General features: G+C 43.9%; 1 protein-coding gene and 32 non-coding genes across 33 annotated transcripts in view; all 33 read right to left on the bottom strand.

The window, feature by feature from the left end:
• The window catches only part of itpr3 (inositol 1,4,5-trisphosphate receptor, type 3), a 114,819-nt gene that overhangs the window by 36,509 nt on the left and 60,924 nt on the right, over nt 1-17,386 (bottom strand). The window lies entirely within an intron of this gene.
• On the bottom strand, nt 458-530 carry trnaq-uug (transfer RNA glutamine (anticodon UUG)). Its single transcript has one exon. It is a non-coding gene; the product is annotated as a tRNA-Gln (tRNA).
• Nucleotides 821-893, bottom strand: trnak-uuu (transfer RNA lysine (anticodon UUU)). The gene has a single exon. It is a non-coding gene; the product is annotated as a tRNA-Lys (tRNA).
• trnak-uuu (transfer RNA lysine (anticodon UUU)) lies at nt 1,184-1,256 on the bottom strand. Its single transcript has one exon. It is a non-coding gene; the product is annotated as a tRNA-Lys (tRNA).
• trnak-uuu (transfer RNA lysine (anticodon UUU)) lies at nt 1,900-1,972 on the bottom strand. The gene has a single exon. It is a non-coding gene; the product is annotated as a tRNA-Lys (tRNA).
• Nucleotides 3,800-3,872, bottom strand: trnak-uuu (transfer RNA lysine (anticodon UUU)). Its single transcript has one exon. It is a non-coding gene; the product is annotated as a tRNA-Lys (tRNA).
• On the bottom strand, nt 4,163-4,235 carry trnak-uuu (transfer RNA lysine (anticodon UUU)). The gene has a single exon. It is a non-coding gene; the product is annotated as a tRNA-Lys (tRNA).
• On the bottom strand, nt 4,609-4,681 carry trnak-uuu (transfer RNA lysine (anticodon UUU)). Its single transcript has one exon. It is a non-coding gene; the product is annotated as a tRNA-Lys (tRNA).
• Nucleotides 4,876-4,948, bottom strand: trnak-uuu (transfer RNA lysine (anticodon UUU)). Its single transcript has one exon. It is a non-coding gene; the product is annotated as a tRNA-Lys (tRNA).
• On the bottom strand, nt 5,239-5,311 carry trnak-uuu (transfer RNA lysine (anticodon UUU)). Its single transcript has one exon. It is a non-coding gene; the product is annotated as a tRNA-Lys (tRNA).
• Nucleotides 5,602-5,674, bottom strand: trnak-uuu (transfer RNA lysine (anticodon UUU)). The gene has a single exon. It is a non-coding gene; the product is annotated as a tRNA-Lys (tRNA).
• trnak-uuu (transfer RNA lysine (anticodon UUU)) lies at nt 7,502-7,574 on the bottom strand. The gene has a single exon. It is a non-coding gene; the product is annotated as a tRNA-Lys (tRNA).
• trnak-uuu (transfer RNA lysine (anticodon UUU)) lies at nt 7,865-7,937 on the bottom strand. The gene has a single exon. It is a non-coding gene; the product is annotated as a tRNA-Lys (tRNA).
• Nucleotides 8,311-8,383, bottom strand: trnak-uuu (transfer RNA lysine (anticodon UUU)). The gene has a single exon. It is a non-coding gene; the product is annotated as a tRNA-Lys (tRNA).
• Nucleotides 8,578-8,650, bottom strand: trnak-uuu (transfer RNA lysine (anticodon UUU)). Its single transcript has one exon. It is a non-coding gene; the product is annotated as a tRNA-Lys (tRNA).
• Nucleotides 8,941-9,013, bottom strand: trnak-uuu (transfer RNA lysine (anticodon UUU)). Its single transcript has one exon. It is a non-coding gene; the product is annotated as a tRNA-Lys (tRNA).
• On the bottom strand, nt 9,304-9,376 carry trnak-uuu (transfer RNA lysine (anticodon UUU)). Its single transcript has one exon. It is a non-coding gene; the product is annotated as a tRNA-Lys (tRNA).
• Nucleotides 10,012-10,084, bottom strand: trnak-uuu (transfer RNA lysine (anticodon UUU)). The gene has a single exon. It is a non-coding gene; the product is annotated as a tRNA-Lys (tRNA).
• On the bottom strand, nt 10,375-10,447 carry trnak-uuu (transfer RNA lysine (anticodon UUU)). The gene has a single exon. It is a non-coding gene; the product is annotated as a tRNA-Lys (tRNA).
• trnak-uuu (transfer RNA lysine (anticodon UUU)) lies at nt 10,738-10,810 on the bottom strand. The gene has a single exon. It is a non-coding gene; the product is annotated as a tRNA-Lys (tRNA).
• trnak-uuu (transfer RNA lysine (anticodon UUU)) lies at nt 11,103-11,175 on the bottom strand. The gene has a single exon. It is a non-coding gene; the product is annotated as a tRNA-Lys (tRNA).
• trnak-uuu (transfer RNA lysine (anticodon UUU)) lies at nt 11,466-11,538 on the bottom strand. Its single transcript has one exon. It is a non-coding gene; the product is annotated as a tRNA-Lys (tRNA).
• On the bottom strand, nt 11,830-11,902 carry trnak-uuu (transfer RNA lysine (anticodon UUU)). Its single transcript has one exon. It is a non-coding gene; the product is annotated as a tRNA-Lys (tRNA).
• Nucleotides 12,460-12,532, bottom strand: trnak-uuu (transfer RNA lysine (anticodon UUU)). The gene has a single exon. It is a non-coding gene; the product is annotated as a tRNA-Lys (tRNA).
• On the bottom strand, nt 12,823-12,895 carry trnak-uuu (transfer RNA lysine (anticodon UUU)). The gene has a single exon. It is a non-coding gene; the product is annotated as a tRNA-Lys (tRNA).
• On the bottom strand, nt 13,185-13,257 carry trnak-uuu (transfer RNA lysine (anticodon UUU)). The gene has a single exon. It is a non-coding gene; the product is annotated as a tRNA-Lys (tRNA).
• Nucleotides 13,548-13,620, bottom strand: trnak-uuu (transfer RNA lysine (anticodon UUU)). Its single transcript has one exon. It is a non-coding gene; the product is annotated as a tRNA-Lys (tRNA).
• Nucleotides 13,911-13,983, bottom strand: trnak-uuu (transfer RNA lysine (anticodon UUU)). The gene has a single exon. It is a non-coding gene; the product is annotated as a tRNA-Lys (tRNA).
• On the bottom strand, nt 15,764-15,836 carry trnak-uuu (transfer RNA lysine (anticodon UUU)). The gene has a single exon. It is a non-coding gene; the product is annotated as a tRNA-Lys (tRNA).
• On the bottom strand, nt 16,127-16,199 carry trnak-uuu (transfer RNA lysine (anticodon UUU)). The gene has a single exon. It is a non-coding gene; the product is annotated as a tRNA-Lys (tRNA).
• trnak-uuu (transfer RNA lysine (anticodon UUU)) lies at nt 16,573-16,645 on the bottom strand. Its single transcript has one exon. It is a non-coding gene; the product is annotated as a tRNA-Lys (tRNA).
• Nucleotides 16,840-16,912, bottom strand: trnak-uuu (transfer RNA lysine (anticodon UUU)). Its single transcript has one exon. It is a non-coding gene; the product is annotated as a tRNA-Lys (tRNA).
• Nucleotides 17,204-17,276, bottom strand: trnak-uuu (transfer RNA lysine (anticodon UUU)). The gene has a single exon. It is a non-coding gene; the product is annotated as a tRNA-Lys (tRNA).

Here is a 17,386-nt window from a genome sequence, read left to right on the forward strand (position 1 = left end):
CGATCTGCTCTTTAGTTCCGGGAAATAAAGAGTACCGATGAAGTATAGCAGACAAGCGTTAGCTTTAGAGAAGACTTGAGTCACATCACACAATAGATTTACGCCTGAACAGGGACTTGAACCCTCAGATTAAAAGTCTGATGCTCTACCGACTGAGCTATCCAGGCTCTGAGAGACACCTTAGCAGTGAAAGGCTGAATACCCACCTTTGCATTAAGTATCAGACAATCAAGATAGCTTTCAATGAGATCAGCAATATGCCAACCCGAGACATCTGTGGTTGAGTGTTAAAGATGAGGCACATATAAATGGGGCCATGAAGACCTGTGCGAGTGACTTGTATTTATCTAGATAGTATGGAAGGGAACAGACAACCACGAATGCAACAAGCTGACTTTGTCCAGCAGACAAGTGTTAGCTTTAGAGAAGACTTGAGTCACATCACACAATAGATTTACGCCTGAACAGGGACTTGAACCCTGGACCCTCAGATACAAAGTCTGATGCTCTACCGACTGAGCTATCCAGGCTCTGAGAGACACCTTAGCAGTGAAAGGCCGAATACCCAAAGTTGCATTAAGTATCAGACAATCAAGATAGCTTTCAATGAGATCAGCAATATGCCAACCCGAGAGACCTGTGGTTGAGTGTTAATGACGAGGCACCTATAAATGGGGCCTTGAGGACCTGTGCGAGTGACTTGGATTTATCTAGATAGTCTGGAAGGGAACAGACAACCACGAATGCAACAAGCAGACTTTGTCCAGCAGACAAGTGTTAGCTTTAGAGAAGACTTGAGTCACATCACACAATAGATTTACGCCTGAACAGGGACTTGAACCCTGGACCCTCAGATTAAAAGTCTGATGCTCTACCGACTGAGCTATCCAGGCTCTGAAAGACACCTTAGCAGTGAAAGGCCGAATACCCACATTTGCATTAAGTATCAGACAATCAAGATAGCTTTCAATAAGATCAGCAATATGCCAACCCGAGAGATCTGTGGTTGAGTGTTAAAGATGAGGCACATATAAATGGGGCCTTGAAGACCTGTGCGAGTGACTTGGATTTATCTAGATAGTCTGGAAGGGAACAGACAACCACGAATGCAACAAGCTGACTTTGTCCAGCAGACAAGTGTTAGCTTTAGAGAAGACTTGAGTCACATCACACAATATATTTACGCCTGAACAGGGACTTGAACCCTGGACCCTCAGATTAAAAGTCTGATGCTCTACCGACTGAGCTATTCAGGCTCTGAGAGAAACCTTAGCAGTGAAAGGCCGAATACCCAAAGTTGCATTAAGTATCAGACAATCAAGATAGCTTTCAATGAGATCAGCAATATGCCAACCCGAGAGACCTGTGGTTGAGTGTTAATGACGAGGCACTCAATGGGGCCTTGAAGACCTGTGCGAGTGACTTGGATTTATCTAGATAGTCTGGTAGGGAACAGACTACCACAAATGCAACACGAAGACTTTGTCTAGCAGACAAGCGTTAGCTTTAGAGAAGACTTGAGTCACATCACACAATAGATTTACGCCTGAACAGGGACTTGAACCCTCAGATTAAAAGTCTGATGCTCTACCGACTGAGCTATCCAGGCTCTGAGAGACACCTTAGCAGTGAAAGGCTGAATACCCACCTTTGCATTAAGTATCAGACAATCAAGATAGCTTTCAATGAGATCAGCAATGTGCCAACCCGAGACATCTGTGGTTGAGTGTTAAAGATGAGGCACATATAAATGGGGCCATGAAGACCTGTGCGAGTGACTTGTATTTATCTAGATAGTCTGGAAGGGAACAGACAACCACGAATGCAACAAGCTGACTTTGTCCAGCAGACAAGTGTTAGCTTTAGAGAAGACTTGAGTCACATCACACAATAGATTTACGCCTGAACAGGGACTTGAACCCTGGACCCTCAGATAAAAAGTCTGATGCTCTACCGACTGAGCTATCCAGGCTCTGAGAGACAACTTAGCAGTGAAAGGCTGAATACCCACCTTTGCATTAAGTATCAGACAATCAAGATAGCTTTCAATGAGATCAGCAATATGCCAACCCGAGAGATCTGTGGTTGAGTGTTAAAGATGAGGCACATATAAATGGGGCCTTGAAGACCTGTGTGAGTGACTTGGATGTATCTCGATAGTCTGGAAGGGAACAGACTACCACAAATGCAACACGAAGACTTTGTCTAGCAGACAAGCATTAGCTTTAGAGAAGACTTGAGTCACATCACACAATATATTTACGCCTGAACAGTAGGGGTGTTGAAAATAATCATTTTTACGATGCATTGCGATGCGGACGTGGACGATTCAGTCTCGATGCAGTGACGGAAGATAATCGGTTATAGAGTAGTAACGTTGCTTCCTGATTTTCCGGCCGCGGCTTTACTATAACGTTTTTTCTGTCACTTTAATATCAAATCGGTCGGTGACGCAGAGATCAGGGAACAGACGTGACAGCAGCACAGCAACACCGAACACGGAGCAGTCTGCTTTATCCACCAACACAAGAACACCAGTCCAGAACCAAAAGCAGAAGGACCCGCTCCGAATCACTCCGTGTCGCTGTGGCTCAGAGACACAGACAGGGATTTATGTTTTTCAAAAAGAATCGCGTTACAATCATGTCAGGTTTTTGGTGGATTTAATTAAGTCTTGGATTGCAAAGTATGAATGTCCTCTAGCAATTTTCAGACGATATATACGTATGTAAAGTTTGTGAAGGCAGGAGGAAAAAAGCTTCCGCGATCACCGTCTCCTCTCCGTTCCTCCAAGCCCCGCCCCCTCCCTGAAAATAATGACTGACAGGCTGATAGTGACCCGATAGAAACTTTATTATTCACTTAATCACTGAGATATAATGAAGCTAACTTAATCTCATACATGCATGGGATTTATGCAACAGTAAAACAGAGAATGTGAGTGTGCACCCACATGCAGTATTTTAGTTGTTATATGCTGTTGTAAATCCTCCTGTTGTCTGCTGTGTTCAGACTCACGTCCTGTGTGTGATGCCTCATTCAGGACATTCAGTGTCCTTTCTTAACAGAAGGCCGTGGCTAGAAGCTGCAGCTCGACTGCAGAAGCATTAGCTTTTTGTTTTTGAGGATGGAACAACTTCACACACGGAGGCTAGACCTATACAATTCATTTATTATGGTTTATAAATTAATGTCAAGACATTTATGTTATTGATTTCTGAAGCACTTTCTAAATAATAAAAAGAGAGTTCATATGTATTTACTGCATGTATGCATTGATGAAAAATAAGCCATGTGCAGTAATATAGAAAATTGAGGATGCAACGCATTGGTATGAATCGTGATGCACCGTGATGCACCGGGATATCGAACCGAATCGAATCGTTGACAGGATAATCGTAATCGAATCGAATTGTGAGACCAGTGAAGATGCACAGCCCTACTGAACAGGGACTTGAACCCTGGACCCTCAGATTAAAAGTCTGATGCTCTACCGACTGAGCTATCCAGGCTCTGAGAGACACCTTAGCAGTGAAAGGCCGAATACCCAAAGTTGCATTAAGTATCAGACAATCAAGATAGCTTTCAATGAGATCAGCAATATGCCAACCCGAGAGACCTGTGGTTGAGTGTTAATGACGAGGCACTCAATGGGGCCTTGAAGACCTGTGCGAGTGACTTGGATTTATCTAGATAGTCTGGAAAGGAACAGACAACCACGAATGCAACAAGCTGACTTTGTCCAGCAGACAAGTGTTAGCTTTAGAGAAGACTTGAGTAACATCACACAATAGATTTACGCCTGAACAGGGACTTGAACCCTGGACCCTCAGATTAAAAGTCTGATGCTCTACCGACTGAGCTATCCAGTCTCTGAGAGACACCTTAGCAGTGAAAGGCCGAATATCCACATTTGCATTAAGTATCAGCCAATCAAGATAGCTTTCAATGAGATCAGCAATATGCCAACCCGAGAGACCTGTGGTTGAGTGTTAATGACGAGGCACTTATAAATGGGGTCTTGAAGACCTGTGCGAGTGACTTGGATTTATCTCGATAGTCTGGTTGGGAACAGACTACCACAAATGCAACACGAAGACTTTGTCTAGCAGACAAGCGTTAGCTTTAGAGAAGACTTGAGTCACATCACACAATATATTTACGCCTGAACAGGGACTTGAACCCTGGACCCTCAGATTAAAAGTCTGATGCTCTACCGACTGAGCTATCCAGGCTCTGAGAGACACCTTAGCAGTGAAAGGCTGAATACCCACATTTGCATTAAGTATCAGACAATCAAGATAGCTTTCAATGAGATCAGCAATATGCCAACCCGAGAGATCTGTGGTTGAGTGTTAAAGATGAGGCACTTATAAATGGGGCCTTGAAGACCTGAGAGATCAGCAATATGCCAACCCGAGAGACCTGTGGTTGAGTGTTAATGACGAGGCACTTATAAATGGGGCCTTGAAGACCTGTGCGAGTGACTTGGATTTATCTAGATAGTCTGGTAGGGAACAGACTACCACAAATGCAACAAGCTGCCTTTGTCTAGCAGACAAGCGTTAGCTTTAGAGAAGACTTGAGTCACATCACACAATATATTTACGCCTGAACAGGGACTTGAACCCTGGACCCTCAGATTAAAAGTCTGATGCTCTACCGACTGAGCTATCCAGGCTCTGAAAGACACCTTAGCAGTGAAAGTATGCCTACCTACATTTGCATTGAGTATCTTAAAATTCCGGGATAAACGCGATCTGCTCTTTAGTTCCGGGAAATAAAGAGTACCGATGAACTAAGTACTGGGAACTAAGTCTAGCAGACAAGTGTTAGCTTTAGAGAGGACTTGAGTCACCTCACACAATAGATTTACGCCTGAACAGGGACTTGAGCCCTGGACCCTCAGATTAAAAGTCTGATGCTCTACCGACTGAGCTATCCAGGCTCTGAGAGACACTTTAGCAGTGAAAGGCTGAATACCCACATTTGCATTAAGTATCAGACAATCAAGATAGCTTTCAATGAGATCAGCAATATGCCAACCCGAGAGACCTATGGTTGAGTGTTAATGACGAGGCACTTATAAATGGGGTCTTGAAGACCTGTGCGAGTGACTTGGATTTATCTCGATAGTCTGGTTGGGAACAGACTACCACAAATGCAACACGAAGACTTTGTCTAGCAGACAAGCGTTAGCTTTAGAGAAGACTTGAGTCACATCACACAATATATTTACGCCTGAACAGGGACTTGAACCCTGGACCCTCAGATTAAAAGTCTGATGCTCTACCGACTGAGCTATCCAGGCTCTGAGAGACACCTTAGCAGTGAAAGGCTGAATACCCACATTTGCATTAAGTATCAGACAATCAAGATAGCTTTCAATGAGATCAGCAATATGCCAACCCGAGAGATCTGTGGTTGAGTGTTAAAGATGAGGCACATATAAATGGGGCCTTGAAGACCTGTGCGAGTGACTTGGATTTATCTAGATAGTCTGGAAGGGAACAGACAACCACGAATGCAACAAGCTGACTTTGTCCAGCAGACAAGTGTTAGCTTTAGAGAAGACTTGAGTCACATCACACAATAGATTTACGCCTGAACAGGGACTTGAACCCTGGACCCTCAGATAAAAAGTCTGATGCTCTACCGACTGAGCTATCCAGGCTCTGAGAGACAACTTAGCAGTGAAAGGCTGAATACCCACCTTTGCATTAAGTATCAGACAATCAAGATAGCTTTCAATGAGATCAGCAATATGCCAACCCGAGAGATCTGTGGTTGAGTGTTAAAGATGAGGCACATATAAATGGGGCCTTGAAGACCTGTGTGAGTGACTTGGATGTATCTCGATAGTCTGGAAGGGAACAGACTACCACAAATGCAACACGAAGACTTTGTCTAGCAGACAAGCATTAGCTTTAGAGAAGACTTGAGTCACATCACACAATATATTTACGCCTGAACAGTAGGGGTGTTGAAAATAATCATTTTTACGATGCATTGCGATGCGGACGTGGACGATTCAGTCTCGATGCAGTGACGGAAGATAATCGGTTATAGAGTAGTAACGTTGCTTCCTGATTTTCCGGCCGCGGCTTTACTATAACGTTTTTTCTGTCACTTTAATATCAAATCGGTCGGTGACGCAGAGATCAGGGAACAGACGTGACAGCAGCACAGCAACACCGAACACGGAGCAGTCTGCTTTATCCACCAACACAAGAACACCAGTCCAGAACCAAAAGCAGAAGGACCCGCTCCGAATCACTCCGTGTCGCTGTGGCTCAGAGACACAGACAGGGATTTATGTTTTTCAAAAAGAATCGCGTTACAATCATGTCAGGTTTTTGGTGGATTTAATTAAGTCTTGGATTGCAAAGTATGAATGTCCTCTAGCAATTTTCAGACGATATATACGTATGTAAAGTTTGTGAAGGCAGGAGGAAAAAAGCTTCCGCGATCACCGTCTCCTCTCCGTTCCTCCAAGCCCCGCCCCCTCCCTGAAAATAATGACTGACAGGCTGATAGTGACCCGATAGAAACTTTATTATTCACTTAATCACTGAGATATAATGAAGCTAACTTAATCTCATACATGCATGGGATTTATGCAACAGTAAAACAGAGAATGTGAGTGTGCACCCACATGCAGTATTTTAGTTGTTATATGCTGTTGTAAATCCTCCTGTTGTCTGCTGTGTTCAGACTCACGTCCTGTGTGTGATGCCTCATTCAGGACATTCAGTGTCCTTTCTTAACAGAAGGCCGTGGCTAGAAGCTGCAGCTCGACTGCAGAAGCATTAGCTTTTTGTTTTTGAGGATGGAACAACTTCACACACGGAGGCTAGACCTATACAATTCATTTATTATGGTTTATAAATTAATGTCAAGACATTTATGTTATTGATTTCTGAAGCACTTTCTAAATAATAAAAAGAGAGTTCATATGTATTTACTGCATGTATGCATTGATGAAAAATAAGCCATGTGCAGTAATATAGAAAATTGAGGATGCAACGCATTGGTATGAATCGTGATGCACCGTGATGCACCGGGATATCGAACCGAATCGAATCGTTGACAGGATAATCGTAATCGAATCGAATTGTGAGACCAGTGAAGATGCACAGCCCTACTGAACAGGGACTTGAACCCTGGACCCTCAGATTAAAAGTCTGATGCTCTACCGACTGAGCTATCCAGGCTCTGAGAGACACCTTAGCAGTGAAAGGCCGAATACCCAAAGTTGCATTAAGTATCAGACAATCAAGATAGCTTTCAATGAGATCAGCAATATGCCAACCCGAGAGACCTGTGGTTGAGTGTTAATGACGAGGCACTCAATGGGGCCTTGAAGACCTGTGCGAGTGACTTGGATTTATCTAGATAGTCTGGAAAGGAACAGACAACCACGAATGCAACAAGCTGACTTTGTCCAGCAGACAAGTGTTAGCTTTAGAGAAGACTTGAGTAACATCACACAATAGATTTACGCCTGAACAGGGACTTGAACCCTGGACCCTCAGATTAAAAGTCTGATGCTCTACCGACTGAGCTATCCAGTCTCTGAGAGACACCTTAGCAGTGAAAGGCCGAATATCCACATTTGCATTAAGTATCAGACAATCAAGATAGCTTTCAATGAGATCAGCAATATGCCAACCCGAGAGACCTGTGGTTGAGTGTTAATGACGAGGCACTTATAAATGGGGTCTTGAAGACCTGTGCGAGTGACTTGGATTTATCTCGATAGTCTGGTTGGGAACAGACTACCACAAATGCAACACGAAGACTTTGTCTAGCAGACAAGCGTTAGCTTTAGAGAAGACTTGAGTCACATCACACAATATATTTACGCCTGAACAGGGACTTGAACCCTGGACCCTCAGATTAAAAGTCTGATGCTCTACCGACTGAGCTATCCAGGCTCTGAGAGACACCTTAGCAGTGAAAGGCTGAATACCCACATTTGCATTAAGTATCAGACAATCAAGATAGCTTTCAATGAGATCAGCAATATGCCAACCCGAGAGATCTGTGGTTGAGTGTTAAAGATGAGGCACTTATAAATGGGGCCTTGAAGACCTGAGAGATCAGCAATATGCCAACCCGAGAGACCTGTGGTTGAGTGTTAATGACGAGGCACTTATAAATGGGGCCTTGAAGACCTGTGCGAGTGACTTGGATTTATCTAGATAGTCTGGTAGGGAACAGACTACCACAAATGCAACAAGCTGCCTTTGTCTAGCAGACAAGCGTTAGCTTTAGAGAAGACTTGAGTCACATCACACAATATATTTACGCCTGAACAGGGACTTGAACCCTGGACCCTCAGATTAAAAGTCTGATGCTCTACCGACTGAGCTATCCAGGCTCTGAAAGACACCTTAGCAGTGAAAGTATGCCTACCTACATTTGCATTGAGTATCTTAAAATTCCGGGATAAACGCGATCTGCTCTTTAGTTCCGGGAAATAAAGAGTACCGATGAACTAAGTACTGGGAACTAAGTCTAGCAGACAAGTGTTAGCTTTAGAGAGGACTTGAGTCACCTCACACAATAGATTTACGCCTGAACAGGGACTTGAGCCCTGGACCCTCAGATTAAAAGTCTGATGCTCTACCGACTGAGCTATCCAGGCTCTGAGAGACACTTTAGCAGTGAAAGGCTGAATACCCACATTTGCATTAAGTATCAGACAATCAAGATAGCTTTCAATGAGATCAGCAATATGCCAACCCGAGAGACCTATGGTTGAGTGTTAATGACGAGGCACTTATAAATGGGGTCTTGAAGACCTGTGCGAGTGACTTGGATTTATCTCGATAGTCTGGTTGGGAACAGACTACCACAAATGCAACACGAAGACTTTGTCTAGCAGACAAGCGTTAGCTTTAGAGAAGACTTGAGTCACATCACACAATATATTTACGCCTGAACAGGGACTTGAACCCTGGACCCTCAGATTAAAAGTCTGATGCTCTACCGACTGAGCTATCCAGGCTCTGAGAGACACCTTAGCAGTGAAAGGCTGAATACCCACATTTGCATTAAGTATCAGACAATCAAGATAGCTTTCAATGAGATCAGCAATATGCCAACCCGAGAGATCTGTGGTTGAGTGTTAAAGATGAGGCACATATAAATGGGGCCTTGAAGACCTGTGCGAGTGACTTGGATTTATCTAGATACTCTGGAAGGGAACAGACAACCACGAATGCAACAAGCTGACTTTGTCCAGCAGACAAGTGTTAGCTTTAGAGAAGACTTGAGTCACATCACACAATATATTTACGCCTGAACAGGGACTTGAACCCTGGACCCTCAGATTAAAAGTCTGATGCTCTACCGACTGAGCTATTCAGGCTCTGAGAGACACCTTAGCAGTGAAAGGCCGAATACCCAAAGTTGCATTAAGTATCAGACAAGCAAGATAGCTTTCAATGAGATCAGCAATATGCCAACCCGAGAGACCTGTGGCTGAGTGTTAATGACGAGGCACTCAATGGGGCCTTGAAGACCTGTGCGAGTGACTTGGATTTATCTAGATAGTCTGGTAGGGAACAGACTACCACAAATGCAACACGAAGACTTTGTCTAGCGTTAGCTTTAGAGAAGACTTGAGTCACATCACACAATAGATTTACGCCTGAACAGGGACTTGAACCCTCAGATTAAAAGTCTGATGCTCTACCGACTGAGCTATCCAGGCTCTGAGAGACACCTTAGCAGTGAAAGGCTGAATACCCACCTTTGCATTAAGTATCAGACAATCAAGATAGCTTTCAATGAGATCAGCAATATGCCAACCCGAGACATCTGTGGTTGAGTGTTAAAGATGAGGCACATATAAATGGGGCCATGAAGACCTGTGCGAGTGACTTGTATTTATCTAGATAGTCTGGAAGGGAACAGACAACCACGAATGCAACAAGCTGACTTTGTCCAGCAGACAAGTGTTAGCTTTAGAGAAGACTTGAGTCACATCACACAATAGATTTACGCCTGAACAGGGACTTGAACCCTGGACCCTCAGATAAAAAGTCTGATGCTCTACCGACTGAGCTATCCAGGCTCTGAGAGACACCTTAGCAGTGAAAGGCCGAATACCCAAAGTTGCATTAAGTATCAGACAATCAAGATAGCTTTCAATGAGATCAGCAATATGCCAAACCGAGAGATCTGTGGTTGAGTGTTATAGATGAGGCACATATAAATGGGGCCTTGAAGACCTGTGCGAGTGACTTGGATTTATCTAGATAGTCTGGAAGGGAACAGACAACCACGAATGCAACAAGCTGACTTTGTCCAGCAGACAAGTGTTAGCTTTAGAGAAGACTTGAGTCACATCACACAATAGATTTACGCCTGAACAGGGACTTGAACCCTGGACCCTCAGATTAAAAGTCTGATGCTCTACCGACTGAGCTATCCAGGCTCTGAGAGACACCTTAGCAGTGAAAGGCTGAATACCCACATTTGCATTAAGTATCAGACAATCAAGATAGCTTTCAATGAGATCAGCAATATGCCAACCCGAGAGATCTGTGGTTGAGTGTTAAAGATGAGGCACATATAAATGGGGCCTTGAAGACCTGTGCGAGTGACTTGGATTTATCTAGATAGTCTGGAAGGGAACAGACAACCACGAATGCAACAAGCTGACTTTGTCCAGCAGACAAGTGTTAGCTTTAGAGAAGACTTGAGTCACATCACACAATAGATTTACGCCTGAACAGGGACTTGAACCCTGGACCCTCAGATTAAAAGTCTGATGCTCTACCGACTGAGCTATCCAGGCTCTGAGAGACACCTTAGCAGTGAAAGGCTGAATACCCACATTTGCATTAAGTATCAGACAATCAAGATAGCTTTCAATGAGATCAGCAATATGCCAACCCGAGAGATCTGTGGTTGAGTGTTAAATGACTGAGGCACATATAAATGGGGCCTTGAAGACCTGTGCGAGTGACTTGGATTTATCTAGATAGTCTGGAAGGGAACAGACAACCACGAATGCAACAAGCTGACTTTGTCCAGCAGACAAGTGTTAGCTTTAGAGAAGACTTGAGTCACATCACACAATAGATTTACGCCTGAACAGGGACTTGAACCCTGGACCCTCAGATTAAAAGTCTGATGCTCTACCGACTGAGCTATCCAGGCTCTGAGAGACACCTTAGCAGTGAAAGGCCGAATACCCACATTTGCATTAAGTATCAGACAATCAAGATAGCTTTCAATGAGATCAGCAATATGCCAACCGAGAGACCTGTGGTTGAGTGTTAATGACTGAGGCACTTATAAATGGGGCCTTGAAGACCTGTGCGAGTGACTTGGATTTATCTAGATAGTCTGGTAGGGAACAGACTACCACGAATGCAACACGAAGACTTTGTCCAGCAGACAAGTGTTAGCTTTAGAGAAGACTTGAGTCACATCACACAATAGATTTACGCCTGAACAGGGACTTGAACCCTGGACCCTCAGATTAAAAGTCTGATGCTTTACCGACTGAGCTATCCAGGCTCTGAGAGACACCTTAGCAGTGAAAGGCTGAATACCCACATTTGCATTAAGTATCAGACAATCAAGATAGCTTTCAATGAGATCAGCAATATGTCAACCCGAGAGATCTGTGGTTGAGTGTTAAATGATGAGGCACTTATAAATGGGGCCTTGAAGACCTGTGCGAGTGACTTGGATTTATCTAGATAGTCTGGAAGGGAACAGACAACCACGAATGCAACAAGCTGACTTTGTCTAGCAGACAAGCGTTAGCTTTAGAGAAGACTTGAGTCACATCACACAATATATTTACGCCTGAACAGGGACTTGAACCCTGGACCCTCAGATTAAAAGTCTGATGCTCTACCGACTGAGCTATCCAGGCTCTGAAAGACACCTTAGCAGTGAAAGTATGCCTACCTACATTTGCATTGAGTATCTTAAAATTCCGGGATAAACGCGATCTGCTCTTTAGTTCCGGGAAATAAAGAGTACCGATGAACTAAGTACTGGGAACTAAGTCTAGCAGACAAGTGTTAGCTTTAGAGAGGACTTGAGTCACCTCACACAATAGATTTACGCCTGAACAGGGACTTGAGCCCTGGACCCTCAGATTAAAGTCTGATGCTCTTACCGACTGAGCTATCCAGGCTCTGAGAGACACCTTAGCAGTGAAAGGCTGAATACCCACATTTGCATTAAGTATCAGACAATCAAGATAGCTTTCAATGAGATCAGCAATATGCCAACCCGAGAGACCTGTGGTTGAGTGTTAATGACGAGGCACTTATAAATGGGGCCTTGAAGACCTGTGCGAGTGACTTGGATTTATCTAGATAGTCTGGTAGGGAACAGACTACCACAAATGCAACACGAAGACTTTGTCCAGCAGACAAGTGTTAGCTTTAGAGAAGACTTGAGTCACATCACACAATAGATTTACGCCTGAACAGGGACTTGAACCCTGGACCCTCAGATTAAAAGTCTGATGCTCTACCGACTGAGCTATCCAGGCTCTGAGAGACACCTTAGCAGTGAAAGGCTGAATACCCACATTTGCATTAAGTATCAGACAATCAAGATAGCTTTCAATGAGATCAGCAATATGCCGAACCGAGAGATCTGTGGTTGAGTGTTAATGACGAGGCACATATAAATGGGGCCTTGAAGACCTGTGCGAGTGACTTGGATTTATCTAGATACTCTGGAAGGGAACAGACAACCACGAATGCAACAAGCTGACTTTGTCCAGCAGACAAGTGTTAGCTTTAGAGAAGACTTGAGTCACATCACACAATAGATTTACGCCTGAACAGGGACTTGAACCCTGGACCCTCAGATTAAAAGTCTGATGCTCTACCGACTGAGCTATCCAGGCTCTGAGAGACACCTTAGCAGTGAAAGGCTGAATACCCACATTTGCATTAAGTATCAGACAATCAAGATAGCTTTCAATGAGATCAGCAATATGCCAACCCGAGAGATCTGTGGTTGAGTGTTAAGATGAGGCACATATAAATGGGGCCTTGAAGACCTGTGCGAGTGACTTGGATTTATCTAGATACTCTGGAAGGGAACAGACAACCACGAATGCAACAAGCTGACTTTGTCCAGCAGACAAGTGTTAGCTTTAGAGAAGACTTGAGTCACATCACACAATAGATTTACGCCTGAACAGGGACTTGAACCCTGGACCCTCAGATTAAAAGTCTGATGCTCTACCGACTGAGCTATCCAGGCTCTGAGAGACACCTTAGCAGTGAAAGGCTGAATACCCACATTTGCATTAAGTATCAGACAATCAAGATAGCTTTCAATGAGATCAGCAATATGCCAACCCGAGAGACCTGTGGTTGAGTGTTAATGACGAGGCACTTATAAATGGGGCCTTGAAGACCTGTGCGAGTGACTTGGATTTATCTAGATAGTCTGGTAGGGAACAGACTACCACGAATGCAACAAGCCGACTTTGTCCAGCAGACAAGTGTTAGCTTTAGAGAAGACTTGAGTCACATCACACAATAGATTTACGCCTGAACAGGGACTTGAACCCTGGACCCTCAGATTAAAAGTCTGATGCTCTACCGACTGAGCTATCCAGGCTCTGAGAGACACCTTAGCAGTGAAAGGCTGAATACCCACATTTGCATTAAGTATCAGACAATCAAGATAGCTTTCAATGAGATCAGCAATATGCCAACCCGAGAGATCTGTGGTTGAGTGTTAAAGATGAGGCACATATAAATGGGGCCTTGAAGACCTGTGCGAGTGACTTGGATTTATCTAGATAGTCTGGAAGGGAACAGACAACCACGAATGCAACAAGCTGACTTTGTCCAGCAGACAAGTGTTAGCTTTAGAGAAGACTTGAGTCACATCACACAATAGATTTACGCCTGAACAGGGACTTGAACCCTGGACCCTCAGATTAAAAGTCTGATGCTCTACCGACTGAGCTATCCAGGCTCTGAGAGACACCTTAGCAGTGAAAGGCTGAATACCCACATTTGCATTAAGTATCAGACAATCAAGATAGCTTTCAATGAGATCAGCAATATGCCAACCCGAGAGATCTGTGGTTGAGTGTTAAAGATGAGGCACATATAAATGGGGCCTTGAAGACCTGTGCGAGTGACTTGGATTTATCTAGATACTCTGGAAGGGAACAGACAACCACGAATGCAACAAGCTGACTTTGTCCAGCAGACAAGTGTTAGCTTTAGAGAAGACTTGAGTCACATCACACAATAGATTTACACCTGAACAGGGGGTGTTGAAAATAATCATTTTTACGATGCATTGCGATGCGGACGGGACGATTCAGTCTCGATGCAGTGACGGAAGATAATCGGTTATAGAGTAGTAACGTTGCTTCCTGATTTTCCGGCCGCGGCTTTACTATAACGTTTTTTCTGTCACTTTAATATCAAATCGGTCGGTGACGCAGAGATCAGGGAACAGACGTGACAGCACAGCAACACCGAACACGGAGCAGTCTGCTTTATCCACCAACACAAGAACACCAGTCCAGAACCAAAAGCAGAAGGACCCGCTCCGAACTCACTCCGTGTCGCTGTGGCTCAGAGACACAGGGACAGGGATTTTATGTTTTTCAAAAAGAATCGAGTTACAATCAGGTCAGGTTTTTGGTGGATTTAATTAAGTCTTGGATTGCAAAGTATGAATGTCCTCTAGCAATTTTCAGACGATATATATACGTATGTAAAGTTTGTGAAGGCAGGAGGAAAAAAGCTTCCGCGATCACCGTCTCCTCTCCGTTCCTCCAAGCCCCGCCCCCTCCCTGAAAATAATGACTGACAGGCTGATAGTGACCCGATAGAAAACTTTATTTCTCACTAATCACTGAGATATAATGAAGCTAACTTAATCTCATACATGCATGGGATTTATGCAACAGTAAAACAGAGAATGTGAGTGTGCACCCCACATGCAGTATTTTAGTTGTTATATGCTGTTGTAATCCTCCTGTTGTCTGCTGTGTTCAGACTCCACGTCCTGTGTGTGATGCCTCATTCAGGACATTCAGTGTCCTTTCTTAACAGAAGGCCGTGGCTAGAAGCTGCAGCTCGACTGCAGAAGCATTAGCTTTTTTGTTTTTGAGGATGGAACAACTTCACACACGGAGGCTAGACCTATCACAATTCATTTATTATGGTTTATAAATTAATGTCAAGACATTTATGTTTATTGATTTTGAAGCACTTTCTAAATAATAAAAAAGAGAGTTCATATGTATTACTGCATGTGGCATTAATACCTGTGCAGTATGAATTAGATAGCATTGGTAACGGAACATGACACCGAATCGAACCAATGACTTGCAGGATAATGTAAGCGAATCGAATTTGAGTCATAACACAGTTTACTGAACAGGGACTTGAACCCTGGACCCTCAGATTAAAAGTCTGATGCTCTACCGACTGAGCTATCCAGGCTCTGAGAGACACCTTAGCAGTGAAAGGCTGAATACCCACATTTGCATTAAGTATCAGACAATCAAGATAGCTTTCAATGAGATCAGCAATATGCCAACCCGAGAGATCTGTGGTTGAGTGTTAAGATGAGGCACATATAAATGGGGCCTTGAAGACCTGTGCGAGTGACTTGGATTTATCTAGATAGTCTGGAAAGGGAACAGACAACCACGAATGCAACAAGCTGACTTTGTCCAGCAGACAAGTGTTAGCTTTAGAGAAGACTTGAGTAACATCACACAATAGATTTACGCCTGAACAGGGACTTGAACCCTGGACCCTCAGATTAAAAGTCTGATGCTCTACCGACTGAGCTATCCAGGCTCTGAGAGACACCTTAGCAGTGAAAGGCCGAATATCCACATTTGCATTAAGTATCAGACAATCAAGATAGCTTTCAATGAGATCAGCAATATGCCAACCCGAGAGACCTGTGGTTGAGTGTTAATGACGAGGCACTTATAAATGGGGCCTTGAAGACCTGTGCGAGTGACTTGGATTTATCTCGATAGTCTGGTTGGGAACAGACTACCACAAATGCAACACGAAGACTTTGTCTAGCAGACAAGCGTTAGCTTTAGAGAAGACTTGAGTCACATCACACAATATATTTACGCCTGAACAGGGACTTGAACCCTGGACCCTCAGATTAAAAGTCTGATGCTCTACCGACTGAGCTATCCAGGCTCTGAGAGACACCTTAGCAGTGAAAGGCTGAATACCCACATTTGCATTAAGTATCAGACAATCAAGATAGCTTTCAATGAGATCAGCAATATGCCAACCCGAGAGATCTGTGGTTGAGTGTTAAAGATGAGGCACTTATAAATGGGGCCTTGAAGACCTGAGAGATCAGCAATATGCCAACCCGAGAGACCTGTGGTTGAGTGTTAATGACGAGGCACTTATAAATGGGGCCTTGAAGACCTGTGCGAGTGACTTGGATTTATCTAGATAGTCTGGTAGGGAACAGACTACCACAAATGCAACAAGCTGCCTTTGTCTAGCAGACAAGCGTTAGCTTTAGAGAAGACTTGAGTCACATCACACAATATATTTACGCCTGAACAGGGACTTGAACCCTGGACCCTCAGATTAAAAGTCTGATGCTCTACCGACTGAGCTATCCAGGCTCTGAAAGACACCTTAGCAGTGAAAGTATGCCTACCTACATTTGCATTGAGTATCTTAAAATTCCGGGATAAACGCGATCTGCTCTTTAGTTCCGGGAAATAAAGAGTACCGATGAACTAAGTACTGGGAACTAAGTCTAGCAGACAAGTGTTAGCTTTAGAGAGGACTTGAGTCACCTCACACAATAGATTTACGCCTGAACAGGGACTTGAACCCTGGACCCTCAGATTAAAAGTCTGATGCTCTACCGACTGAGCTATCCAGGCTCTGAGAGACACCTTAGCAGTGAAAGGCTGAATACCCACATTCGCATTAAGTATCAGACAATCAAGATAGCTTTCAATGAGATCAGCAATATGCCGAACCGAGAGATCTGTGGTTGAGTGTTAAAGATGAGGCACATATAAATGGGGCCTTGAAGACCTGTGCGAGTGACTTGGATTTATCTAGATAGTCTGGAAGGGAACAGACTAACCACGAATGCAACAAGCTGACTTTGTCCAGCAGACAAGTGTTAGCTTTAGAGAAGACTTGAGTCACATCACACAATAGATTTACGCCTGAACAGGGACTTGAACCCTGGACCCTCAGATTAAAAGTCTGATGCTCTACCGACTGAGCTATCCAGGCTCTGAGAGACACCTTAGCAGTGAAAGGCTGAATACCCACATTTGCATTAAGTATCAGACAATCAAGATAGCTTTCAATGAGATCAGCAATATGCCAACCCGAGAGATCTG

This window comes from Pseudochaenichthys georgianus, chromosome 7 (genome assembly GCF_902827115.2).
Source record: "Pseudochaenichthys georgianus chromosome 7, fPseGeo1.2, whole genome shotgun sequence".
Taxonomy (NCBI): Eukaryota; Metazoa; Chordata; class Actinopteri; order Perciformes; family Channichthyidae; genus Pseudochaenichthys; species Pseudochaenichthys georgianus.